We start from the raw sequence: 26,423 nt of genomic DNA, 5'->3' as shown, positions 1-26,423 counted from the left end.
ACGAATTCTATTTATTATAAAGTTATGACCATTTAAAATCCATTAGATGCCATTTTCTTAACATAATCAAACTTCCTTCAAACTCTCTTCTTAAAATTCCAAATATATCAAATAATTTATTTTTTTTAAAAATACATGGTTCGAACCAGAGACCACAGTTCTCATTAAAACATTTCTCTGCTTATATAAAGCACGCAGCACAAGCATTTGTCCCGGTGCCCATGTCTTGCAAAGGTATCCCTGGGAACAGGTCTCCTCCTCAGTACCAGAACACCAGTAAAAAGAAACAGCAGGGAACTAACCAGTGCACATCACAGATCTGCCAAATTTTAAATGTTGCAAGAGTGTGTGACTTTTTAATCAAGCCATCTTCTTGCCTACCCCATCCTTTTCCTAGCTCTGTTTTTGATGCGTCTCTCGCTCACAAACACATTATTCTAATGATTTCCTCTATCTTTGTAAAACACTTTCTTATGTCAACAACGCACACCACTCCTCCAATACACTCAATCGATTACAAAAAGGCTTTTCCTTCCTTCCCTTCTGAAATCCTTATCAAGACTTTATGGAGAAATTTGTCAATGTCTGCAATTAGCTAATATCCATTAATCACAAATAGAGATCAAATAGTAGCTCCACAAGTCTTTTTGGATCTTACTGCAGGAAGCTCAGAAAACATTTGAAGGCAAAATACATTTGGGAGCAGGCGGGTCATTATTTGAAAAATAAGACTGAATCTAGTCAATGTGTGTATTAGAAACAAAGGAAGGAAGAAAATGAAGGCTAAAAGGAGTAGATGTGACCTTTACTTGCCTCTTTCAAATAATGGGAAGGTGGAAAAAGAGAGCGCTGGAATTCAATAGAAGAGCAACCTGAGAAACCTGTGGAAGACCTCAGTTTTCAATCAACTCGCTGCCCTAGTGCCCCACTGCCTGTACCGAGGAGCCAGGGCAAGGGGTTTCTGTGGTCAGAGAGGATCACATGCTCTTTGTGTTCCCATCAAAGAGCTGCTAAGTAAAAAGGATGAGAAAAACATCTCTGTTTCTCCAAAGTTTTCCTCCCAGAAACGAAAGTACCAAGAAATCCAAAAGCTGCGCTTCCAACCTTCTTAAGATGAAGACTTTCTCCTTGTGGAAACTCAGGAGGTTGGTTCATGAGGTATGAAATCCTTCATAACAGCTGCTCTGAACTGAAGCCTACTTACTACACAGCAGACGAATAACCATGCCTAACACTGAACATGTACAAAAGCTGTTTCCATTTATACCATTACATTTCCAAATTTAGTTCATGTGTACAGTAAGTCCTCACTTAATGCCATCAATAGGTTCTTGTAAAATGCAACTTAAAAGGAAAAGTACCTATAACAAAACCAATTTTACCCTAGACTTATATCATATAACATTAGGTTCCTATGGTATATTTCTGGTAACAAAGACATCACCAAACTTCTAAATAAAGAATCAAAATACTTCTAATAGTAAACATTCAATAAATGCGAGCCACATACATATTTTAAAAAGATTAAAAAAAGGATTAAGATAATTACTATATTTTTCTAACCCAATTATTCCAGTTCAGGTTCTAGGATGGCCAGAGCCTCTCCTCACAGCTCAGGGCACAAGGTGGAAACACAAAGTGAGAAGCAACCCTGGATAGGACACCCTTGCATCGCAGGCATGCTCACGCACATCCACTCTCCCTGGGGACAATGTAGACACGCCTACTCATCTCATGTCTGTGTCTCTGGATGTGGGAGCCAACTTGAGCACCTGGAGAAAACCCACACAGACGTGAGAAGAACATGCCAACTCCATACAGACAATGGTCCCAGCTGGGAACCTTTTGCTTTTTTCTCTCATCAATATTATAATGAAACCACTTTGAACTAAATGACATTATTCCAGGACATGCTGTACTCAGGTCCTACCTTGCACCATGCTTAAAATATAGCTGCCTGTTCTCCCCAAAAGCAGAAAGGGAACATTGTCATTAGTGACAGTTTACAGAGAAAAACCAGTCATCTCAAATGAGTCATCAAATTGAAATATATATATATATATATATAAATTGTTTCAATGAGGTTGAAATTCTGGGAATAGCTTTTTTTCCCTACATATAGTAAAAGAAATCATTTAAAATAGACCCAAGGCCCTAAACTGAATTATTTGCACAATATTGCCTCAAAGCCTTCATAGTAAAAAGCTAAAATGTATATATTTTCCCCTCTTGGATTTACAAATCATCTGTTCAAGTCAATAAATATTTAATAACCACCTTTTAAATCCAAGTCCCTACGCTGGATATATGAAACAGGCTTTGATTAGTTAGACCCTGTGATTGCCCTGAGCGAGCTTAGAGTTCCACGAAGAAACCTGGGCATGGGTACAGAAACCAAACACATACAAAATAACAACAACAACAAAACAAAACAGAGCAATCTGCGGTAATTACAACTGAACGTACAAGTAGAACTAAGTGCTTAGAAGAAAGCAGGAACGCAGTTATGCATTTGCCACATATGGTCAGGAGAATTTTATGGAAATGGCAACACTATGACTAAAGCATAAAACATTTGCAAGCAAGAGCTGAAAAAGAACACTCACGTGTGGGAAAGGCACAAGACAGAAAGCTACAGGTGTGCTGGGGAACAGTGCTTTGTGTAGCTTGTTTTTCAATCAAAAATATAGTGGTAGATAAAGATAGAAATTAGATAGTTGCCTTAATCATTTTCAACCTTGGGCAAAATGATAGAATCCAATTTTGGCATTTAGAAGAGAGTCTCTGCACCCAGGTGAGACTCCTACCTTCCTACTTCAGGGGCTTGTTTGCCTCTCTCAAACTTCATCGCTTTTCCGAGATCATCAGTCTCTAGTTGCCCGTGTACAATACAATCATTCATTTTCAGATTCTTTAAAATCAGTATTCAGTAGATCTGAGAGGTTTGTTTTTCCTATTGTCATTTTCCCCCTGTATTTTTACGAAGTTAGAAGCAGGGAGGAAGTCAGACAGACACCCGCAGCGCTGGACTGAGATCCACCCCCCCACCCCCCCACCCCCGCATGCTCACCAGGGGGCGATGCTCTGCCCATTGAGGCATTGCTCCCTTGAGGCCGGAGCCATTCTAGTGCCGAAGGCAGAGGCCATGGAGCTGTCCTCAGTGCCCGGGCCAACTTTGCTCCAATAGAGCCTTGGCTGCCAGAAGGGAAGAGACAGAGAGGAAGGATAGGGGGAGGGGTGGAGAAGCAGATGGGTGCTTTTCCTGTGTGCCCTGACCAGGAATCAAATCCAGCACTTCCACATGCCTGGACGACGCTCTACCATTGAGCCAACTAGACAGGGCCTCTATTGTCATTTTTAAACAAATAAAAGTGTTCTGTATTTTTAGTGCATTAACTGGTAAGAATACCTATTAAAATACTTTGTCTTAAAAATGATAAAGCAACAAAGTTTTGGAGGGAAAATTCTTGCCGTATAGAATAAAGTTGGGAAAGGTGGGAGCAAATAGGGTATAACTGGTAGTCAGAAGTAGTCTAAGAGTATTTAAAAACTAACATTGAAGTTTGTGACAGAAAATATTAGACTCTTACCCAAAAAAGTGGGACTAAGGTAATAGCGGGAAAACAAAAAAGGTGTTTATAGTTTGGCTGGTTTTTCTTCCCTCTCCCTCACATTCTCTTTTTCTTCCTTCAAATCTAACAGAAATATCTGACAAAACTCAGAACTTGATAAATAGTAAGAAACAAAATTTTTACAAAGCATTCAAGGATTATCTTAACAGGTATTCATGCATCCAGAGTTACAATCTATTTCAGGAAAGAAGGACTCAGTAATTGTACAAGAAGGCACCTCAGTTTCCCACCCCGCACCATATACCCCAAATGAATTGCTAAATAGTTGAATTCGTACCATTGTCCTTTCTTAGCTGGAATCTCAAAGATCTGCATGCAAAAAGCAGAGAGTTACAGATTCATAGAATGATAGAAATATCAAATAATGTTTTTTTTTCAAGCTCCACAATAAGTCTAAGAAGCTAAACTTCTGTTCTTAAAATCCTTCTGGTATAAAAAGCGTCTGGGTTTGGTTACCGTTTTGGCAGGCTTGCAAGAACACCTTACTCTTGTAAAGCAACAATTCATGATTCATGAGGCTAGATCCATTCAAACAAACAAACAAAAAAAAAGACACACACATTGCTAAGCAACATACAATACAAAGGCTCACCCATCTCAGCGACCAGGAGCCAACAGAGCTGCTTTGGACTTCCACTCAGAGTTCCTCTCACCTCCAACTTTTTTTTTTTACTCTATTGTAGATTTTCTAATTGTGTTGATAAAAGGTTGTGTTTAATTTTTTATGATGCATTATTTTCCCCATGCACATATTTAATGCTATTTCAGGTATGAATTTAATGTAGTTCTTCTGTCCATGCATAAATATATGAATACATTGACTTTGATACCTTAGAATCACTCTCAAAAACCCACAGCTCCCCACTTTCTCCTTCCAAAATATATAATCTTTTCTGTAAAAAAATTTTAAGCACCTCAAAAATTTCTTACACTTACTCTGAAAAACAAGCATGTGCCACTACAGTAATTCATCCAGATATGATTACTTTAAATTTATTCAGAAAATTTCAAATCAAGTAACATATGCAAATCATTCTTTGTACAGTGGCTCCTCAAATGCTCATGGAAGTGTTGCCCAGCGCCTATCTCTAGGTGGTTCTCCTGCATCCTCGTGCCTAACCAACACACTTATTCAGAGAGCTGCAATGTTAGCTCTGCAGACCCAGTTCCCTAACTATAGTGAACTGGCACCAGGGCGGGACCAAATCCAAAACATCAGAATCCTCTGCCTGAAATTTGAGACCTGCAGAGGACTTACTCCACTGACAGAAATTAGGATACAGGTTTTGAAAACTCTTAATCATTGTACTATCATTGTACGAATGTGTGGAGAACAAGGGTGTACTTCAAAGAAAGAAAAATAAAGCTAACACACAGAGAAATGGAGATGCAAAGTGAAGATAGCATCCCGAGTAGCTCTGTGTCCCAATTCTACTTGTTCCAGAGGTCGGGCTGTATGCCTGACCTCCCCTTGGCTCGCTGTTTATTATTCTGTTCATCCTTGGGTCAGTGGACTCCCATGTAGCTTTCTAACATGTTCCTTTTCCCCTTCAAACAGTCAGACCTTTGTCTATACACATTATTGGTTCCATTTGTTATAACATGGGAGAATGCTTTTTTCCCAAAGAACTCAAAATAAAAAGCACCACAGATTTTTTTAAAACAAACAAACAAACCAAGCATTTCTGCTCTTTAGAAATGTTTAAAATACACATTAGGTTAGGAGGCTGAAATGACTAGCAATAATAACCTAACCAATCAGTGATATATGTATACATACATTGCTAAAATAAAATTTTTCAAAATTACTATTTTTTGTCCCCTAATATATGTAGTTCGAACTCAAGACTAGCAGTCACCTGAAAACAGGTTCAACTCTCTGGCAATTAACAACCCTTTGATCAGTAAAGTTGGGCATAGTCTTTTCTGGGCACATAAAAATCAAATTTAAATGTATGGCTGAAAAACCTTGGGAAGTCCAGCTTTTCTGATTTAAAAAGAGGAAATTATTGTGATTTTTTTTTGTTTTCTCTCTCTCTCTCTCTCTCTCTCTCTCTCTCTTTAATGCTGGCTCTGACCATTAGTTAATAATAACAGCTGTAACTAAAAATGAATAAAAACTATTTTCAGATCTTCCCATGGCTTAGGAACATTATCCACCTAAAAATAAAACAAGGGAAAAGAAAAGCTTCATATTTTTAGTAAAATGACTGACCTCTATCAAGCCATTATGGACAGGTTCTGGGGCTTTGTTCATAGTTTTTGTTTTCCTATCAAAGTGGTGGGGGCAGGGGAATAAGAAAAAAAATATGATCATAAGTTTTATGAGTAACATTTATAAAGGTATATACATAGAGTCAAAGAATATATTTCAGAGCAATTTAAAAAGTATATACTGAATCAACCTTATTTCTTTCCATAACTTGCTGATCAATATTTCTGTATGAGGGGGATTGGTGTTCTGTCTTTAATAAATATTTTTGGGTTTTTTAGACTATAAGAATAGACCACATAGTATGAACACAGACTTTCATATGAATCTTTTAAAACAGATTCAATTACTCATAAGAGAATGATAGCAAAAAAAAAAAAAAAAAGTGGTACACAATGTGTTTTTTCTAACGAGAGAGTAGAGATACATTGAAGAGAAAGAATGGCAACCACTGATAAATCCTTCTGAGACAGAGTTTGCACCTGCTTTCCTTACCCACTTACTACAGTATCTAGAAGATCAAGGTTAAGGTCCCCATCTCTCAACAAAGCAGCACTTTATCTCAAATCACTGTTCGTAGTGTCTAGATATAATAGGACTTAGTAAGTAAATAAGTAAGCGATGTCTGTGGAAGCTCAGACGGGTTTCCTTCCTCTTTATGGACAGCTCAAAGAAGCCCAAGGCAAAAGGGGTAAGGAAATCCTGCTTCCGATACTCAAGCACTCTTCCTCTGAATCAAATCCACATTTCCTTTGGCCCCAAAGACTGGAGGATGCTATTCTAGGATCCCCTCTCTTCCAAAAGGGAGAGAACACCAGAATGTTAGAAATGGCTAAGTCCTGAGTTACTTTTAGGCTGCGTTCTTTCTTTAAATGAAATGATCCATGACAACCATGGGTTTTTAACAAATCTGACTTTGTGTACCGCTAAGAATGAAAGGCACTGGCAATTAAACAGCAACTAAATGCTAAAATACTTACTGATTTCAGAGATGCTAAAATGTGGGAGTGGAGGGGACAGTTAAGAACACCCTGAAAATGTCTCTAGTTTTTCTCAAAATTGCCAAAACCAATGCACATCAAAGAACTGTTGGCTCTACTTTGATAAAGATTATTTTCTTTTGCACTTTTCCTCCCACGTCTGCCACAACCACCTCAGGTTAGCCCTACGTTACCTCAGACTCAGTTGGCTGCCAAGAATATATTACTGCCACAAATCTCTTCATAGTCTCCAGTACAAGCCATCGCTACACAGTCTCCAGATTAACTCTCCTAAAGGTGAGCCACATCGTGAGAAAGCTGCACTTTGATGTTCAGACCTTCCACCATCTTGCCTCAACCTATCTGTATGGACCAACATTTCCCAATAAGGGTCTGCAAGAAATTGTTTCATAGCACTTCTATGCCTTTTACTAAAAAGAAAGGGGGGGTCCCATGATTAACTACACTACCTGAAATAACACTAAATGCAATTTTAATAGGAGGCATCTCAGAACCTGTAATGTTTGAACATTTCTATGAGGTTTATAGCACATCCAAAGTTTCGCAAACTAATTTACCATAGAAACCTCTTTGGGCATGTTATCTTTTGAGACTAGTATTTTTGGCAAAATAAATGATGACTTACGGCTTCTCATAATCATTCCTCTGATTTCTGCCTCTAGTCCTTACACACTCTATTTTCCTTTGTCAAGGGTGCATGGCCCCCTCATGACTTCCTATGTGTGCTGGTATTTATTGCTATTTATTGGTTCAAGGCCCAGTTCAAACGCCAGTTCGTTTTTGAAGCTCTCCCTGGGGCTCCTAGCTGCAAGAAATAAGTCACAGAGAATACTGAATCTACTTTGCGTTCAGTATCCACCACCTTCTACTTTCCACTAAAGCTATTTTTCCAGTATTTAATTCAATCCCTATAATCCCTTTGAAAGCATCATCTGGGCCTTATTCATCTTTTTATTCTTCTCAGCACCCAACAGTGGGTTTTAATTATTCCTTAAGTGAAAATTCAAATGTGGCCTAATCCTTATAACTTCTTATAACTCCCTATGACCCCTATCACACAACGTGTTCCTTCAAACTCCCTCTGTGCTTTGTAAAAAGTGAATTAAAGACTCAGCATTTCTAATACCACATATTTAAATCATATAGGAACAAAATCTATCATTTTCAAAAGAAAAGACTGTAGTTTTAAAGTTTTACTGAACATCCTGTCACTTTATCTTGTTGTATGTAACATAAAAAAAATTTAAAACACATGTATTGGGGGGGAGGTAAAAACAAATGAGGAAAAGTGGTTGTTCTTGCTTAAGATAACTATATAATGTCATTTTTTGAAAATTTACCTGAAATTAAATACACAATTTTCTTATTTGATTATAACTATAAAGAAAATATTTTTCTTTCTTTTGTTTGTTTGTTAACTAAAATGATACCCTGAAGCTGGGGTCCCCAAACGACAGCCTGCATGCGGCCCCCTGAGGCCATTTATCAGCCCCTGCGCACTTCCAGAAGGGGCACCTCATTCATTGGTGGTCAGTGAGAGCAGCATAGCTCCCATTGAAATACTGGTTTGTTGATTAAAATTTACTTGTTCTTTATTTTAAATATTGTATTTGTTCCTGTTTTGTTTTTTTTACTTTAAAATAAGATATGTGCAGTGTGCATAGGGATTTGTTCATAGTTTTTTATGTAGTCTGGCCCTCCAACGGTCTGAGGGACAGTGAACTGGGCCCCTGTGTAAAAAGTTTGGGGACCTCTGCCCTGAAGATTCCAGTGCTTTGACTTCTCCTGGTATTCATAAAATTCAGCCTTCCCCAGGGAGCCCTCCACCTAGCCAGCAATGTAACTGGTGAGGTACAAGTTCTCCTTTCAAAATATAAAGCACCAAAGTAAGTTGGAAAATTATGGCCATCTCTTGTATATTATCCCATGATGTATTTTAATGTGCATCACACCTAAACAGGCACATATTAAGGGTACAGAGCTAGCTTTTATTCTATTAATAACAATAAGAGCTAATACTTTATTGTCACCTACCATGTGCCAGAGAATGTTTTGTGCTTTTGACACTTTATCTTATTTCATCCTCATAACAGCTCTATGAAGAAAACACTATCACACACACACACACACACACACACACACACACACACACACACACACATATACAGCACTAAAGAGGTGTTACATAAATTATCCAAGTCCACACAAGCTAGTAATGATAGTTCCAGGATTTTAACCAAGGCAGTCTGACTCCAGAGCTTAGACTCTTAGCCACCATCCTATCCTCTCTGTCCTCTATTAAAGGCATACAAGAAATACTGTGCAATTACATCATGATTGGAGAGCCACTGCTTTCAACTAGCACCCTGCTAGCCATCACTGACAGTCTGAAGATGCATCAAAGTACAGTACTGGAAAGCAGGAATGTCTGTGCTCCTTCCTCAACGAGTAAAATATGTCCTCTAGGAAGAAGACACCATAAATGTGAACATGACTTTTAAATACTTTGTGATATAATTAAAAGAATTATACATTAAAGAGATTTATTATTATTATTATTATTAATTATTCGTTATTGTTTACTTGTGTTCTGCAAAATAAAACTGTAAACCTTTGTCAGTTTGTGAGTGACAGCCACATCCGATTTTGTCATTTCTGCTTAATCTCTCTCTCCACCAGTTCCCAACTTCCAGCAACAACAACCACCAACAGCTAGTAGATAATATAAAACAAAATATTCAGCCTTACCCTTTCTACATACAGTGAAATAAGAAATGATGTAAAAATCTGTAAGCACCATGGAATGGTGAACCTTCTTCCTAAGGATTCAATAAATTCACTTGCTCAGGAATAACACACCGAGTCTATTTTTCTTTTTTTTTTTTTAAATTATACAGGTTTTATTATTTTTATTTATTTATTCTTTTTTTTTTTAGTGATGAGAGAGAGAGAGAGAGAGAGAGAGAGAGAGAAAGAGAAGAGGGGGAGGAGCAGGAAGCATCAACTCCCATATGTGCCTTGACCAGGCAAGCCCAGGGTTTTGAACCAGCAACCTCAGCATTCCAGGTTGATGCCTGATCCACTGCGCCACCACAGGTCAGGCCCGAGTCTATTTTTCAACTAAAGAATTAGCTGATTGGAAGTCTAGAGCAAATCTGAAGATGCACATTATTAGTAGACTACCAAAAAGATATTAAGCTACCATTTATTGATTTTTTTTTTTTTTTTTTTTTCTTAGAGAGAGAGGAGTGAGAGAGACAGAGAGAGAGAGAAGGGGGAGGAGCAGGAAGCATCAACCTCCCATATGTGCCTTGACCAGGCAAGCCCAAGGTTTCGAACCGGCGACCTCAGTGTTCCAGGTCGACGCTTTATCCCACTGCGCCACCACAGGTCAGGCCAAGCTACCATTATCTATACAAACATTCTATAGTTTGTTCTATAAATAATTATTAAATGTCCGTTTTGGGCATACCAAGATCAACAGGACAATAAAATGCTCAGAGTTTAGATTTCATAAGCAATAGCAAGTAGATCTGAGAATGTAATACAGAATGATGGCAGGGTACCTCACAGAAGTAGCTGAAATGACCGGAAAAAAAAGGTGTCAATGTGAAGATCTGTGGTTAAGATTCATTCTAGGCAGAGATAACATCGAGTAGAAACCTTTCAGGAATCACCAGGTGGTTCCCCAAATGATAAAGCTGTGACTTCAAACTGACTAATTCATTATTCCAAACAACTGAGCTAATTACAAATATCAAAACCTTCTTGGGGCCCTGGCCAGTTGGCTCAGTGGTAGAGCGTCGGCCTGGCGTGCAGAGGCCCCGGGTTCAATTCCTGGCCAGGGCACACAGGAGAAGCGCCCATCTGCTTCTCCACCCCTCCCCCTCTCCTTCCTCTCTGTCTCTCTCTTCCCCTCCCACAGCCAGGGCTCCATTGGAGCAAAGATGGCCCGGGCGCTGGGGATGGCTCCTTGGCCTCTGCCCCAGGCACTAGAGTGGCTCTGGCCACGACAGAGCGACGCCCTGGAGGGGCAGAGCTTCGCCCCTGGTGGGCGTTAAGGGTGGATCCCGGTCGGGCGCATGCGGGAGTCTTCTGACTGTCTCTCCCCGTTTCCAGCTTCAGAAAAGTGCAGGAAAAAAAAAAAAAAAACCTTCTTGGGTTCTTCATAGAAATAAAAATTCATATTTCCTGATCTTATTATATTAATTAAAAAAATAACAATCTTGAAATAAGGTACTAAAATTTACCTTTTAACATCAAGAGCTACATTATGATGAAACAAAAGTGAATAGTGCCACTTCTAAAGTGATAGCAAAATAAAGTTTGAGAAATAATAACATGACTATCCAATTCATCTATAATATATGCACTTATAATGTATACCAATGCATTTTAATGGTGAGACAGAGGAAAGAGTGTCTTAAAGAAAGAGGCATCACTGTTTTTTTTTAATGTAGAGGCCCTTCTAGAAGTTTGCCTTAATGATTCAGAATGTAAACTTATTCTACTCAATGAGGTATGCATTATTAATTAGATGATTTCTGCCTGGAGAGACTTATGATAATAAAGATCAAATATAACTGAGAACATCCACTGTGATCTGTTTGCATAATTTTCAATTCTACATAAAGTTTTTTTTTAATTGAAGGTATTGTTTTCAGTTTTAAATTTACTTCCTGGTGTGAACTTTTAGTCAGATAAGGTCAGAAGTCACACCTTAGTTTGTAAGAAATTTTACATGTGACTGAGGTGATGGAAAGATTACTGGTAAGACTAATAAAATCACCTTGATACAGAAGCAGGAAACTGGGTGTGTTTTTATAATATGAGCAATTTACGTGAAGAAATGGAAAACAGTCAGCTCTTCCATCTGAGCTTTGCAATGATTTAAGAAAGAAAATGGATAAAAGATACAAAAAAAGAATCCCTCTTAGAAGACAGCTTAATAAGCTCTGATAAGAGACATAAGTAGAGAAAGACTAGTTCCATGTTTAAGTTGCTCAACTTTCCTCATTTAAGGCAAAATAGGAATGGTCCCACCTGGCTCTCAAGATTATCTGAAATATAAATTATATGTGCATTGAATTCTACAGGAACTAATAAGCTTAATATATATTACAAAATAAAAACCCATTAGCTACCTTTCCAAGTCATCCTCTTTTGAACCTTGTTTTATTTTGTCTCCATCATTTATTGATTACTAGTTATGTGTCAATGCATATAGTAAGTGCTGGTGACACAATAATAAATGAAACATGTTACACACCTTTAATGACACAGGAAAGACAGAAAGGACACAGTAACTAACGCAGCAGCATACATATTATCATAAGAGTGCAATAAAACACACATAAAAAATTTAATTCTGCTGCAAAAAATAAAAGGAGAGCCACAAAGAGGTGACTTTTAGATCTGACCTCGAAATATAAAGCAAGCAGTTGGCACGACAAAAAGACAGGGCCACGTCAGGCAAAGGAGACGCCAATTCAGCCATATTGATTAAGTAGCCTAGGGCGCGCCAGGCCCTGGACTGGCACCAAGTATGCCTATGCGTTTGTTACCTGCAGCACATAGGCCTGCTGTGTAATGTAAGCAAAGGCTGGAGCTGTGAACAAGTGTGGCATCTTTCTGAGAGAGCACGCACATGCTGCACACTTCCTCCTCAATGCCCCTCCCACACTCCACATGAATGTATTCAATAGATATTCATCAACCCAGTGATTTTGAAAATATTCTCAATTATTGTCCAAATGTATAGATTTGGTATTTTGTTGTGAATGTTCTACAGATAAAAGTTCTTTATAAATTTTAAATTAATAGTCTTAGAACACAAGTGTTTAATATATCTAAAAACATATTTTGAAAATTAATACAAACTATCTTTGCAAGTAAGATAAGCAATCTGAAAATTTTTTTATTTAATAAATAACTAAGATACCAGACTACAATCTTTTCAGCTCACTTAGAGGTCATAGCTGATGATGTTCGAACAAAACTATTTTTTCTATATGCTTTAAAATTTATCAAATGCTAAAAATAATGTCCAATGCATATCAACTAAAATGAAATGCCATTAATTAGGGCAAGCCTCATTATGAATTGGAAATGCTCTGGACATGTTCACGGTAAACCATCAAATAGTCTAGCATTCTACTGGCCCTAATTGCTTGTCTTCTTTTCTTTCTTTCTTTTTTAATGAAGCAACAGTCTTTTATACAACTTCATTAAGCTGCATAGAACACACTAAAACTTAACATGAGATTTCCTTTTAAATCACAGACATTTAACAGTAAAATTGGTTTTTTTGGTAAAGCCAATAGAAATATCCAAATGAATAAGACTTGGCCTAAGGTCCAGGTAGAGAGATCATGGGGTAGCTTGACATTTTCATTCAAAAAAGTGTACTGTTCCCAATCCCCAACTTTTATAGAATAGTAGAAACACGTATGACGTAGTTTCTTACCTCTGACATTGGAAGGAAGGAAGGAAGGAAGGAAGGAAGGAAGGAAGGAAGGAAGGAAGGAAGGAAGGAAGGAAGGAAGGAAGGAAGGAAGGAAGGAAGGAAGGAAGGAAGGAAGGAAGGAAGGAAAGGAGGAAGGGAGGGAGGGAGGGAGGGAGGGAGGAAGGGAGGGAGGGAGGGAAGAATGAGGGAGGGAGAAAGGCTTTTGAATACATAGCATTTTACTTTATATTTAATACAGTGCACCACAGATCACAACCTTTATAATATTTCAAAGAATTTTGTTCTAAAAGCTGAAACAGTAATTCAAACACCCCACAGAAAAGTAAACACTGCTCCTCACTTATAAAATAGATAAATTATGAATATCCTGATACATTCTAAACAGAATTCAGTTTTTTTTTAAAGCTGATGTAGCGTATACCTTTCAAGAATTACTGCTGTAATATATAAAATCAAAGTGTACCTTTGGTGCATTTACAAATGCAATAATGTAACTAGAAGCAGTTCTTAGAGACAAATGTCTAAACAAATTCAAGTTATTATTATATAAGTCTCTCTACTCATTGTTATGTAGCAATGGGTCTAGACAGTTTATCATGTTTTATATAAAATTGTAGAACCATTTAAAACATTACAGACCATTAAAATCATCAGCTCTCATCTAAACCATACAAAAATATGCCCATGTCCCCATGAATCCAAAATGAAACTATTTCAGATGGGTGATAAATTTAAGATTTTCAAAGTCTGATTAGTATTCTCACAAAGGGCTCATTTGAGTAATTTGACCAAAAGCCGAAGTATGAGATTAGTCTAAACCAGTGGTAGTCAGCCTGGTACTTACCGCCCACTAGTGGGCGTTCCAACTTTCATGGTGGGCGGTAGCAGAGCAACCAAAGTATAAATAAAAAGATAGATTTAACTATAGTAAGTTGTTTTATAAAGATTTATTCTGCCAAACTTAGCAAAAATCGGACATAAAGTACTTTGTAAATAATTATTATTATATTCTTTAACTTGCTGTAACTCTCCTTTATAAATTTTATAAAGTAAAGTTACTTTCCTACTTTATAAATCACGATTACTGTGGAACTCGTGGGTGGTTAGAAAATTTTACTACTAACAGAGATACAAAAGTGGGCGGTAGGTATAAAAAGGTTGACTACCCCTGGTCTAAACCAATGTTACCTCTAGCCCACAGACATGCTAGTTTCATAGTTTCTGAGAGAAACTCACACGTGCACACACACATACACAGACAACTCGCAATTTATTCTATTTTATTTTTATATTTTTACTATGAACTTGTATTTAGTATTTACTTTGTTTCTTAAATTCTTTCTTAATCTAAGTGATTCATTTTAATTGTCAGCTGGTTTTTGTGACTTTATTATACTCTAATTATATTATTTTAAATATTTTATCATTTTTATTTAATTTCCACAGCACCTTCCAATAGGTTTTTTTTTATTTTATTTCTAAGTAACTTAGTCCATAAACCATAACAGAGAAGACAGAAGGGCATCTTTCTTTAAAATTATTTTGCTTAAATTCCACTCCATTGATTATTATAAAGGTGAACCCAAACAGGCTTTTCGGTGGGACTTCTGGTAGCGAGCACTGCACTGGCACCAGATCTCCAAACATTCTGCACTCACAGTGACAGGGAACTGCTACCAGCATCATCCGGTCATATTGGATAAAGACCTTGTCACTGTTCTCCTCTTGCAAAACCTAATCCACACATTTCTGGTAATAGGCCATCAGTCAGGGCTTTGGAGATGAATGGACAGATTGTGTAAATCTGGGCCACATGACCACCACACTTCACGCAGACTCGGACGTCCACGCCGGCAGATAATTCCTTCCCCAAGAGCCCAGCAGGTTCCAGCAGCTTGCACTGCAGCGGGGAGCTCGATCGTGCCCAGAGGCCACCCATTCACCTAGATGAGACCCTTGGCCCGGTTTGCATGTGCCACGGCTGTGGCGTCCTCTTGCTTCCGAAGATCGGCACAGACCACAGAGGACCCTTGGATGGCATGGCTGTGAACCTGCACCGGAGATCCTCACTGCACAGCACCGACCTAAACCGACCTCAAGTATTTTGAAAGACAGGCACTGCGTCCCACGTCAGAGATCTAGGCAATCCTTGAGAAGATATTTGATCTTAACCATCATTAGCCAGTCGTGGCTGACAGACCTATTTTTTATCCATTTAGACAACAGTCTATGAACTAGACATGGGTAAAATTACCCTTCATGAGGATGACAAACTAGCTTAAAAAAGAGCCCAGACAAATTGAAGCAACAATATTATCTTGTCTCTGGGACAATTCACAACCTCTCTGGGGTGGCAGGTAGACATACTGAAACTACAGTCTCTGAGAGCAATTATGGAGTGTGGCTTTTTCTCCTCAGCAAAGCAGTCTTGGACAGACAAGAAGGCACACAGGGCTTTCCTTAACAAGCCTTTCTATTTAGTATCAAAACGACTCATTTTAGAGCATACCTACATACCTAGCTACTTCTACTCGTCCCCTTAAAATTTTTTAGAGAGAAGCACAGCACACGGGGCAGCAGAGCACACCTGTGGACAACAGCAGAGTAGATCCGCTGCGTAACAGCTCTGTGACCTTGAGCAAGGGACTCCTCCTGAAATCCCGGCTTATTTACCTGCTTCATGTCACATATGTCAGGCCAAGAACTGGAGTCTTTCTTTTGCTGGCCTATTCCAAAATAAATTCAGATACATACAATTATTTCATTACAAGAAAGGAATTCAAATATTTCTCCTGTGTACTCTCTTTATCATAAAAATCATGAAACCACCTACGGTTAAGTCTCTCAAGTAGGTTCTACAGTTGCTTTACATAATTTCAAAGCTTAAAACCTTAAAAAACTTGGCTTACAATAGCCATCCTGATAAGCTCTAATAGTGTAAGTCCTACAAATATGTAATTAATTGGCTTCTCCTAAATTGGTTGGTCTTTTGAGGGTGAGTTAGAGGTATATTGTACATTTATCACTCATAGTGTAGGATTTTTTTTTAATTCCATTTTTTTCTTGGATGTAGAATGACCTCAACACTCCTAACCAAAGGCTTAGATCTGAATGTGCTGCAACATCGAAGAAGAGGCTGGGCAAAGACCAAGTCTCAGGGAACAGCCTGGATCAGCTGATGAAAGTAGAAGAAAAATAATAGTTTTCTATCTTGTTCATGGGTAATTTTAAAGCAGTTCCTTACCCATTACTTGAAAGAGAGATGCTGACCCCAACAATCATTAGGTGACACTCTCAAGGGACAAGTCGTAACAGTTGAGGAAAGCAATCATGACTGTTTGTGAAGAAGTAACCCCCTCTAGTAGTCTAAGGAATAAAGTCCTCTAGCATTACAATAGCTTGGCCACTACGTGAAGCTGGACAAAAATTTTCAGAAGAGCCAGTGCTCAGAAACTATGATGAAAACAACCGGCTATGTGCTTTGTAGTTACCAAAGGTGTTCTACTAAAAACTGAGCTCTCAAATAAACCACACTAGAAATAAACATTTTGGCATTATGACTAAATGTAGTTTGAGAACAGGATCTGAATAACTGTGCCCCCATATATAACCCCCTAGAAGAAAGACAATGTAAAAGGGAAGAATTATACTTCTTACAGGTTTGGAGCCTCATAGGAAAAGTGCCTATCTCTTTAGGCTGCATACTAAAAGATATTTTGTAAATGCTCTTTGGAGTCTCAACTAACATTTTTCCAAAACATTGTTTAATGCAATGACTAGTTTCACAGGATAGCCTCCTAAATATTTGTAGGCAGTTTAAATCTAGTTGTAAGAGGTCCTTTTAAAATAGTGTTTAAATTGGAAAATGACAGAATTAGTAATTAAAACCAGAAAATGATCCAGCAGAAGGAATTATTTTTAAACATATCTCCTCCACTGGAGCTTAAAGAATAACAAATATGAAAAGTTGTGGAGGAAATACACTTAAAGATATATGAAGTCTGAAGATAACTTTTAATAGTTTGGCTCACTTTAGAAGTTGACGTAAAGCTACATTCTTTAAAACACCTTTTCTTGCCTGACCAGGTGGTAGCGCAGGATAGAGCATCGGCCTAGGATGCAGAGGACCCAGGCTTGAAACCCCAAGGCCGCCAGCTTGAGCGAGGGCTCATCCATTTGAGCACTGGCTTGAGTGTAGGATCACAGACATGACCCCATGGTAGCTGGCTTTAGCCCAAAGGTCACTGATTTTTAAGCCCAAGGTTGCTAGCTTGAGCAAGGGGTCACTGGCTCAGCTGTAGCCCTCTGGTCAAGGCACATATGAGAAAGCAATCAATAAACAACTATGGTGACACAACAAAGAATTGTTGCTTTTCATCTTTCTTGCTTCTGGTCTCTCTCTCTCTAAAAAAAGAATCATCTTTTCTTTTCCATGTTTTAGGTATATACTGACATGAATTTTATCACCTGAGATTACTATGGCACATAAATAAAAGCATGGAGGGCTAAATAAATAAAAGCTACCAATCTTTGAGTAACTTTTTCACATAAAATGATATGCTGAGAACTCAAATCATTTTATTTTAGCCTCCATACAACCCTGCATGTAAGATAGGTATTATTTTTTTCCATTTTATATGAAGCAAAGCCACAGAGTACAAGCTAACCTGCCCAAGATCGGTGAGTAGGAAAAAGATTCAAATGCATGCAGTCAAACTCCAGAGCCTTAACCCTTATGCTATATTGCTTTTGTTAAAGGTTTTCCCAAAATTTAGCTGGCCAAATTGGGAGGAGAGAAAAGAATAGAGATAAATTATTGCAAAATGTAATGAGATAAAAAAAAAATAAATGAATAACAAGTGTTGAAATAATGAAGGCACATGTCAAAAATAAAAGCAAGGCAGTGCCATCCCCGTATAGCGGTATGGCCCTGGGGTAGGGAGATGCATAGCAATACAGTCAGTTTAAGGGCCATGAGAAGAGCGAATTGAACTTGAAAGGCAGCGACCATCATTGGTGGAAAGGTGTCGCTATTCCTGGAGACAAAGGGTTCAATAGCGTGTGTGTGTCAGTGCCGATTCAATTTATTAAACCACTTCACATCACAGGAGTCTCAAAAAAGAGGTTTGTCTGCAGGTGAGCCCCACTAACACTTCCACTTCTGCTCATGAGTGAGGGAATAAATGAAGATTTGGCATGCTACTTTCAAATCGGTGCCAACCCCTGCCTCTCCACTCTACCTACTCTTATACACACATTAACACTAAACCATAATTATTCTATGGTGAATTTCTTCTTTCAAATGACAATTATCAACAGGGATTTCTCTAAGAAGAATGTGCCCTCTCACTGCCAAAGCACAGAGAAGTCTGAATTACGGAACCAGCTGGCTGCTTGTCACAGGCAGGGAACGGAGAAGAAAAAGCCGGTAAGCATTCATCTCTCTATTTCTAACTAACTTACTTATAGCTCTTGTCATCTGCCTGCATCTTACCTCCTTTGATTTGGGGATCAAATCAAAGAACCTGCATCCCTCAGATGCAATGCATTATCAGCTTATAAAGAGAGATGATTAGTGAACTGGAACTGCCCCAGGTGCCAAGTCAGATAGAGTAAAGCCTAAGGAAAAAAAAAGATAAGGCCCTATGACTGAAATTTGAACACATTACTAAATACAAGTACCATCTTTTAAGCTTTTACCGATCAGCTGCTTCTGAATTAATCACCAAATAATGGCTAGTATTTATTTACAGAGCCCTACTGTGTGCTAGGCATAAAATAGATACCTCCAATTTTTATCAACTTTAGGGGGTTGCACTTGCTTTTTCCCATTGAAAGTGAAGATCAAAGAAAAATATCTTAAATATTATCATATAATTATTAAGTGATGGATCAGTATTCTAATCAGATCTCCAAATTTATGTTCTTTCCATTACACAATGATATATTTTTCACCACAAGTTTCACACTGAGAATTGCTTAGAAAGTACTTTGTAAATCAAGAAATTACTTTTAAAAATAGGAGAAATTTCTTTGTAAGCCAAGATTCCAGTAAATGTTGATAAAGGTCTTTACTAAATAGGAATGGAATATTTAGGGAAGAAACAATAGTTGAACAATTATTCATCTTTTCCAATTCCTGTTACTTTATAATATCATATTTTTCATTGAAAGTAGCAAAGGTCTTCAGTGGGGTGGATGGTAAGATTAAACAAAGTCAATAACATCTTTGTAAGACTATAAATAAAATGAAAGTGCATCTCTGACTCATTAGTAAATTCCCAGAGCTATATATTCTGATCCATGGCAAATGATTAGTATATTTGTTTTTAATAAAATAATTAATTAAAAGAAAAAAACATATTAATATGTGATTCAACTCGTCTTAATTCATAGGGCTTATTTCACTCAAAAGAATTACTGTAGGCTCACAATAATAGAGTCTCTTTTAACATATTATCTTCATGAGTCTGCTGTGATTTCAGAATTCTAAAACCTATGCTTTAGGGTAAAGAAAAGGATAGAAAAAAATGGCCAAGCACAAAGGAGTAAAGTCTACATTGAATGGAAGGGTCTACAACCCTGAAAATGATTACATGCTGTTCCTAATTAGTCTTCTAAATGTTCAAGAATTAGTTTGTTGAAAGTGAAAACTCAGTTACAATTTGATACAGATTTCTAACTGTTAGTAAAGTTTCCAGAATAGATAATTAAATATATTTGGCCTGTAATAAACTTCAATCACATGCTAATTTGAAGTGTAACTTTAAATTCTGATGCTGACTCTGAATTAAATTCTGATGTATACAAAAAACAAGAGAATGTACAGGAAGAAGAAAGTTTCAGTCTTATCTTTTGCTTGCTTGGAATTAGTTGGCTCTAGGCAAAATTTCAAAGTAGTTTCAATTAGCATCCTTTCTTTTTTATTTATTTATTTAGAAAGAAAATTTAATGGGGTGACACTGATCAATAAAAGTACATAGGTTCAGGTAAACATTTCTAAAGCATTTGAATTCTTGATTGTGTTGTGTGCCCATCACCCAAAGTCGAATCATTTTCTGTCACCACATATTTGTCCCTCTTTACTCCTCTCTCCCCATCCCCCTGGTAACCACTTCACTTTTGCCTATATCCATCCATGAGTCTCAGTTTTATATCTCACCTAAGTGTGAAATTATCTAGTTCTTAGCCTTTTCTGACCTACTTATTTCATTTAGTATAATGCTCTCAAGGTCCATCCATGTTGTAAATGGCAACATCCTCTCCATTTCCTTGCAAAGCTTCCATTGTCTACTTTTCAAGTTTCCCAAGGACGCTACCATGTCCCCATGGAGGATACGGTGGTATCCCGCCTGCCTAAGGACTGAACGTTCTACAATTGCTAAGTCCCTCCTGGCTTCGCAGTCAAAACTGCTCCCCCAGCTCAGGGCAACTGATTTCAGATGAATAGTAAGAAGAAAACAATGTGATTAAATTAATCACACTAAAGTATTGTTTTTTTTTATTAAATTTTCAACAGATGATATATCTGCATGTTTCAAAATTTTGAAAAAAGTGAAAAATTTCCCTTCCATAGGTAACTTCTGATATTAGCATCTTGTGGATTTAATTTTTTTTTCTTTATATGTAAATAAGTATGCCTACAAGCAACTAAGAATACACTATGTTTTCTTTCTTGTTTAATAGAAAAGCTAGAACACTATACTTGTACTTGGGCACTAGTTTTTATCTTTAGTAAAATGACTTGATGATCTTTCCATATTAGTATATAAGGACTGCCTCATTATTTTTTTTTAAGAGCTGGGGAGTATTCTACTGTATGTTTAGACTATAACTGACTTGAATAGTTCTCTATTAATGGACATTTAGCTGCTTTTCAATATTTTGCTATTAAAAACATAACTGCTAAGATCATCATGTACATAGATATTTTGAATAAACTACCAGGGGAGATATCATTGCATATGCCCATCTGTATTTGAGGGACATTACTAATTACCTTCTACAGTATGAGCTCCAACTCACACATCAAACAACAGAATGTAAGAAAATGCCTGCTTCAAAAACATTTGCTAGATGATGTCAAGAGTAATGGTGCGGTAGGAAGCAATACCGATAAATCTCCCCCAAAACTCAACAAGATCTTCAACCAGAAACAGAAAAACCTATCCTTGGAGCCTCCAGATGTTTCGCAAAAACATTTGCTAAAAGAAGTGTTAGCAGATTTCTGTATATTTGCCAATCTAATAAGTTTTTAAAATGGCATTTCTGTCATTTAAATTTGCATTTTTTATTAAATTTATTGTGGTGACATTGGTTTATAAGATCATACACTTTTCAAGTGTGTACATTTCTATGATATATGATCTGTATATTGCATTGAGTGCCCATCATTCAAAGTTAAATTTTCTTTAGAAGGGTAATTGAGCATCTTTTCATCTGTTTAAACATTTGTATTTCATTTTCTGTAAATTGTTTGTATCCTACCACAATATAAACTTTGGGTAGGCAATGTAAACCTCTGAAAAACATTTGATTATTGTTAAAGACAATTTAATCACCCAAATATAGCCAGTATGTGGTGCTATTTCAGAAAACATCAAAATGTGTAATAAAAACTTTAGGCTGTTGATCTTAAACAAAGCCATATATTTCTCCAGCAAAGTGGGTTTGTTTATTCAAGAACAACAACAAAAAAACTGCAATTAGGAACATGTTAGAGAACCACATGCAAGTCCAGAGAAATAAAGGAAAAGCATGCTCTTTTATGGACTTGGAAGGAGCTCTTGTAAAGAGTCCTTTGGAGGAAAGAGAAAATTCAAAGTATGGGTACTTGACATTGGCTGAGTTATGGCTGTCTCCCATTGGTTGAGTTATGGCTGCCTCCCATTGGCTGAGCTCTCATTACTCAAAGGAGAATCTTTTATTCCTCCGGCTGAGGTAGTCAAGTAAGATCATTTCCTGTCAGAGATGCAAGATCAGTATCTTCTTGTTAGAGTCAGTAATGTGGGCTCAGTGCCATGCATGGGCATGCTCTCGTCTAGCCCTCCAACTCTATTTTAAATGAGGTTTCTGTGAAGTCATTTTCACAGGCAGTCCAAGACTGTTATTGGGTAGATGTAATCAACAAAGAGTTAGGGCAGTTTGGCCTAGATGTTCTCTTACACTCTTTTAAGAATAAGAAAACCAAAGATTAGATAACTAAGCCAGTTGACAAAGAGTATTTGTTTTCATGCTAGTGAGGACTGAATTTATGCTCAAGGCTCCTCTCCTAAAGGTTAGTCCTCACTAATTTCCATTAAAGCCCATGTTTCTCTTCTAGAAAACCTAGAAAAGTGTTGGTCTGTGTAAACTCAGGAGTAAGACAGACTTATTTTCCATAAGAATGAACAAAGTAGTAAAGGTATAAAACAGTCAATCTCAAAAATGAAGAAGGATCAACTGGACAAATTCACAAAACTAACCTCCTAAGAGGCAAACACGGATTAGCATTTTAAGAAGACATGTACAGAGTGGTTACATATGAAAGTTTGGCAGCTGGTGTTATTCAGTATTACAGTAATAAGAAGAGATCAGGAAAGTACAACTAGTCCAAACCACCACCCTAGAGAAGCCATCAGACAAGAAAGCCTAGAGACATAGTTCGGAAGAGACCACAGACATTAGCAACACTCAGTAGCTACAGTACGTCCCACATCTAAAGAACAAGCAAAATGAACCTTTCAGAGCCTCAGACTTCCAAACTTAGACTATCCAAAAGTTCACAAAAAGTCAGTCTCAGCTAATGAATCAATAAATGAATAAATATCCAAAAAGACAGCAATAATGAATACTAGTGGTCATGTCCTCAAAATACTTCAGAACACTATTTACAACTCTCAATAGAGATGAAGATTTGTAAAAGCTTAAATATGCAATATTATAGAATTATAAATAAAGCAGTTATACTATTCCTTACTAAATTCTTTCTAATCATCCAGAGAAAATCCTTATAGCCCTACCACACTAGTAACTTGGTTTTTCTGTATGCTGTCTACACCCTTTTGTACTATATCTTCTTTGTACCTTCTTCTTCCATTATTTAATCTCTGACCATTAAAAAAAAAACCTCTAACTATATCTTCTTCTTTTCATTCAACATTGGAGTGACCCAGTTATACTAGGAAAATAACGTCTAACATCCCATCTACCTCCTTTGCTCAGACTCCAAAATCACCTTAAGTAAACTCCAAGTAAATAAATATTTGCTTGCTATCAAAGGCAGCTTTAAAACAAGTCCCTTGGCCTCCCACCCACAACCACATGTCCACTCATAAGCCTCTCTCACTCTCTTTTGTTTCTCCCTTAGGTGAGAGGAGGGGAGATAGTGAGGCAAACTCCCACATGCGCCCTGACTGGGATCCACCCAGCAATCCCTGTCTGGAGCCAATGCTCCAATACCGAGCTATTTTTAGCACCTGAGTCTGATGTACTGGGACCAACCAAGCTATCTTCAACACCCAGGACTCAGTTGAACAAAGCAAGTCAGTGGCTGTGAGAGAGGAAGAGGGAAAGAAGGGGGAGACGGAGGGGAGGAGAAGCAGATGTGTGTGCCCTGTATGCCCTGATTGGTAATCAAACCTGGGACATCCATATGCTGGGCTGACCCTCTATCCACTGAGTCACCAGTCAGGGCAAATAAGCCTCCCTTTATAGAAACTGGGTCAGCAGTGCCCATAAAATACAGCTTGTTTCTGACTACAGATACTTAAACCATACCAATTACCTATGTTATTTCTCCCACACAGTGGTGAGATTCCAAAGAATAACAATATGTCTTAATTCATGGCAAAAAGTATATGCAAAATGAAAGTGTGCAAAAGTGGTAGGGCCGTCGCCATGAGGCAGTTCCACTATGTCTTGAGTAGAACAACTGAGGACAGTCACAGGCACATAAAGGGTTAAAGAAAAGAAAAAGCTCTAATTCACGCATTAACTGACTCTTGCATTTTCATGGCTCTAATTACTGTAGCCAGTAAATTAATTCAGTATCAGTTAAGTAACTATCAGGAGCCTTAATGACTAATTGAGAAGAAAAATGAAGAGTTACTGTAAAAGCAATTCAGATCCTGATGACACTGGTGAATAGCACACATACATGTATTTTTAGCAGAATTGTATAGCTCAAAACATTAGAAGCTGGTTGCCATTTTAAAAGCTACCAAATAAATTATAATAACATGATATAGTAAGAGAGGCTACATTTCACCAAGAAAAAATACAAACAAAACAAAGAGAATAATTTCTTTAAAACGGTGGCAGAGAAAAACATTCTGGTCATAAAAAAAACCCCACATAATTTTACATTGTCTTGAAATAAGCTTAGTCTAAATCATTAATCAGCGCCACCGTTTACTTAAACACATTAGTCTCTATCACTACAATTTATGGGTACCTGGGGAAGGGAGAAGTGAGATTGGAAAGGTAAGAAGGGGATAAAGGAGACTTGAGTGAGAAAATTGCAAAAGAAAAAGAACGGGTCCGGGAGGAGTATAGTAGAGAAATAAAGAAGAAAAGGAAGAAAAATAGGAGAAGGAAGAGGAGGAGAGAAGGAGGGGTAAAAAATAAAATAATCATAATTACAATTCAAAATTATAACTTCAATAAAGACAGAATTTTGGGGAACTCTAAGTTAGGGAAAATTATAATAGTCTAGGTAGCACACACTAACCTGGTGAGGTTGGGGTGAATGTCACAAAGTAGAAAGAGCTGACTATAGACTAATTAGAGCTTAATGCTTGTAGAAGAATATAACCAAATGGAGATGTAGAATGAGTTAAAAATAAATAAATAAAAGGTTCCAGGAGCTTAGTAAAAATTATCTCATTGATTAAATTTTACACAAGCTTCTCTAGGCCCTTTCTTTCCTCAACTAGGCCCCATGGTTACCAGACTGGTACAGCCTGATTTTAGTCAAAAACCCAGCGAAGTCAGTTTAGTGAGAATTCCTCCCCCCCCTTGAAATCTTATCACCCTCACTATATGACCAAATTCCTCATATCCCACCCCACCCCCTGGTGATACCTGATCGCCCTGACCTGCCTTCAGCAACAGTACTGTCAGTGAGGTTCAAGGAGACTCTCCCTGCCCCCTGATGTTGCCACTTAGAAATTTCTCATCCCCTGACACCCCACCCTTCTCCTGCTATGAATCCCTACTTCCCCATGCTACATTCTAAACTTAGCCAAGTTTTATAATGAGGTCTCCTTTTCCCTATTGCAATAGTCCCTGAATAAAACCTCTTTTTTTTTTTACCTCTTTAACTAATGTCCAGCTCTAGTTTTCTTTTAATAGGCTCACAAGAAAGGCCAAGACTAAGGTAGTAAATGTAGAGTAATAAATGGGTTTACAGATGGTACTAGTAGCTGTTAGATCAATCTATCAAGGACAATGAACCATAAAAAAGCGAGGCCAGTCATTATAAAGCACCGAGGACATCAAACGAAAAGTTAAAAGTTTAAAAGATAATGACTTCCCAGGTTCAACTAAGCAAGAGTGACCAAAAAGGTAGGAGGAAAAAAAGCAAAGAATGAATTATAAAAAAGGAATGTAGTTTTTAAGGAGCTTCTTGCCAAGAGAGTATCGTCCAAAAAACGAGACAATTTTCTTCCAAAGCCAGAATTTTTACATTCCACTTAAATAAATGGGCAGGTAATTCTTGTTAGAAAACTCAAGAGTTTGAATCTCAACATTTCACGTATAAAGAATACTCTATAATGGACATGTATATGTAATTTATGGCACATCCTAATACTCCAAGAATAAAGCTTCATTCAATGAATGTACATCTATTTAAATATTTAAAGTACACTTTTTTTCTTTCAAACATGTCACCAGCTTGTACAAGCATAGCAATGGCAATAGGTATATATCATTTCTTTATCTTGACTTTTAAAATTGCTTTGAAATTTTAATTTTGCCTTAGGAATGTGTACTGATGATGTTCACTATAGTTGATGGCCTCAGTAAGAAAACCCATTTTAACAATGATTGTTAATTCTAATTTGAAAGTCTCCCAACAATGCTTCATGGATGGGTAATACACCGCTCACAATGCTGAATTCTTTGCCTCC

General features: G+C 37.5%; 1 protein-coding gene and 1 pseudogene across 6 annotated transcripts in view; both read right to left on the bottom strand.

Annotated features, from left to right (window-relative positions):
- PTPRK (protein tyrosine phosphatase receptor type K) overlaps nucleotides 1–26,423 on the bottom strand; it is a 573,924-nt gene that overhangs the window by 462,604 nt on the left and 84,897 nt on the right. The window lies entirely within an intron of this gene.
- Nucleotides 14,985–15,352, bottom strand: LOC136397224 (small ribosomal subunit protein uS9-like; annotated as a pseudogene).

This window comes from Saccopteryx leptura, chromosome 3 (assembly GCF_036850995.1).
Source record: "Saccopteryx leptura isolate mSacLep1 chromosome 3, mSacLep1_pri_phased_curated, whole genome shotgun sequence".
In the NCBI taxonomy this organism is placed as follows: domain Eukaryota; kingdom Metazoa; phylum Chordata; class Mammalia; order Chiroptera; family Emballonuridae; genus Saccopteryx; species Saccopteryx leptura.
This window is presented reverse-complemented; position numbering and strand designations above follow the sequence as displayed.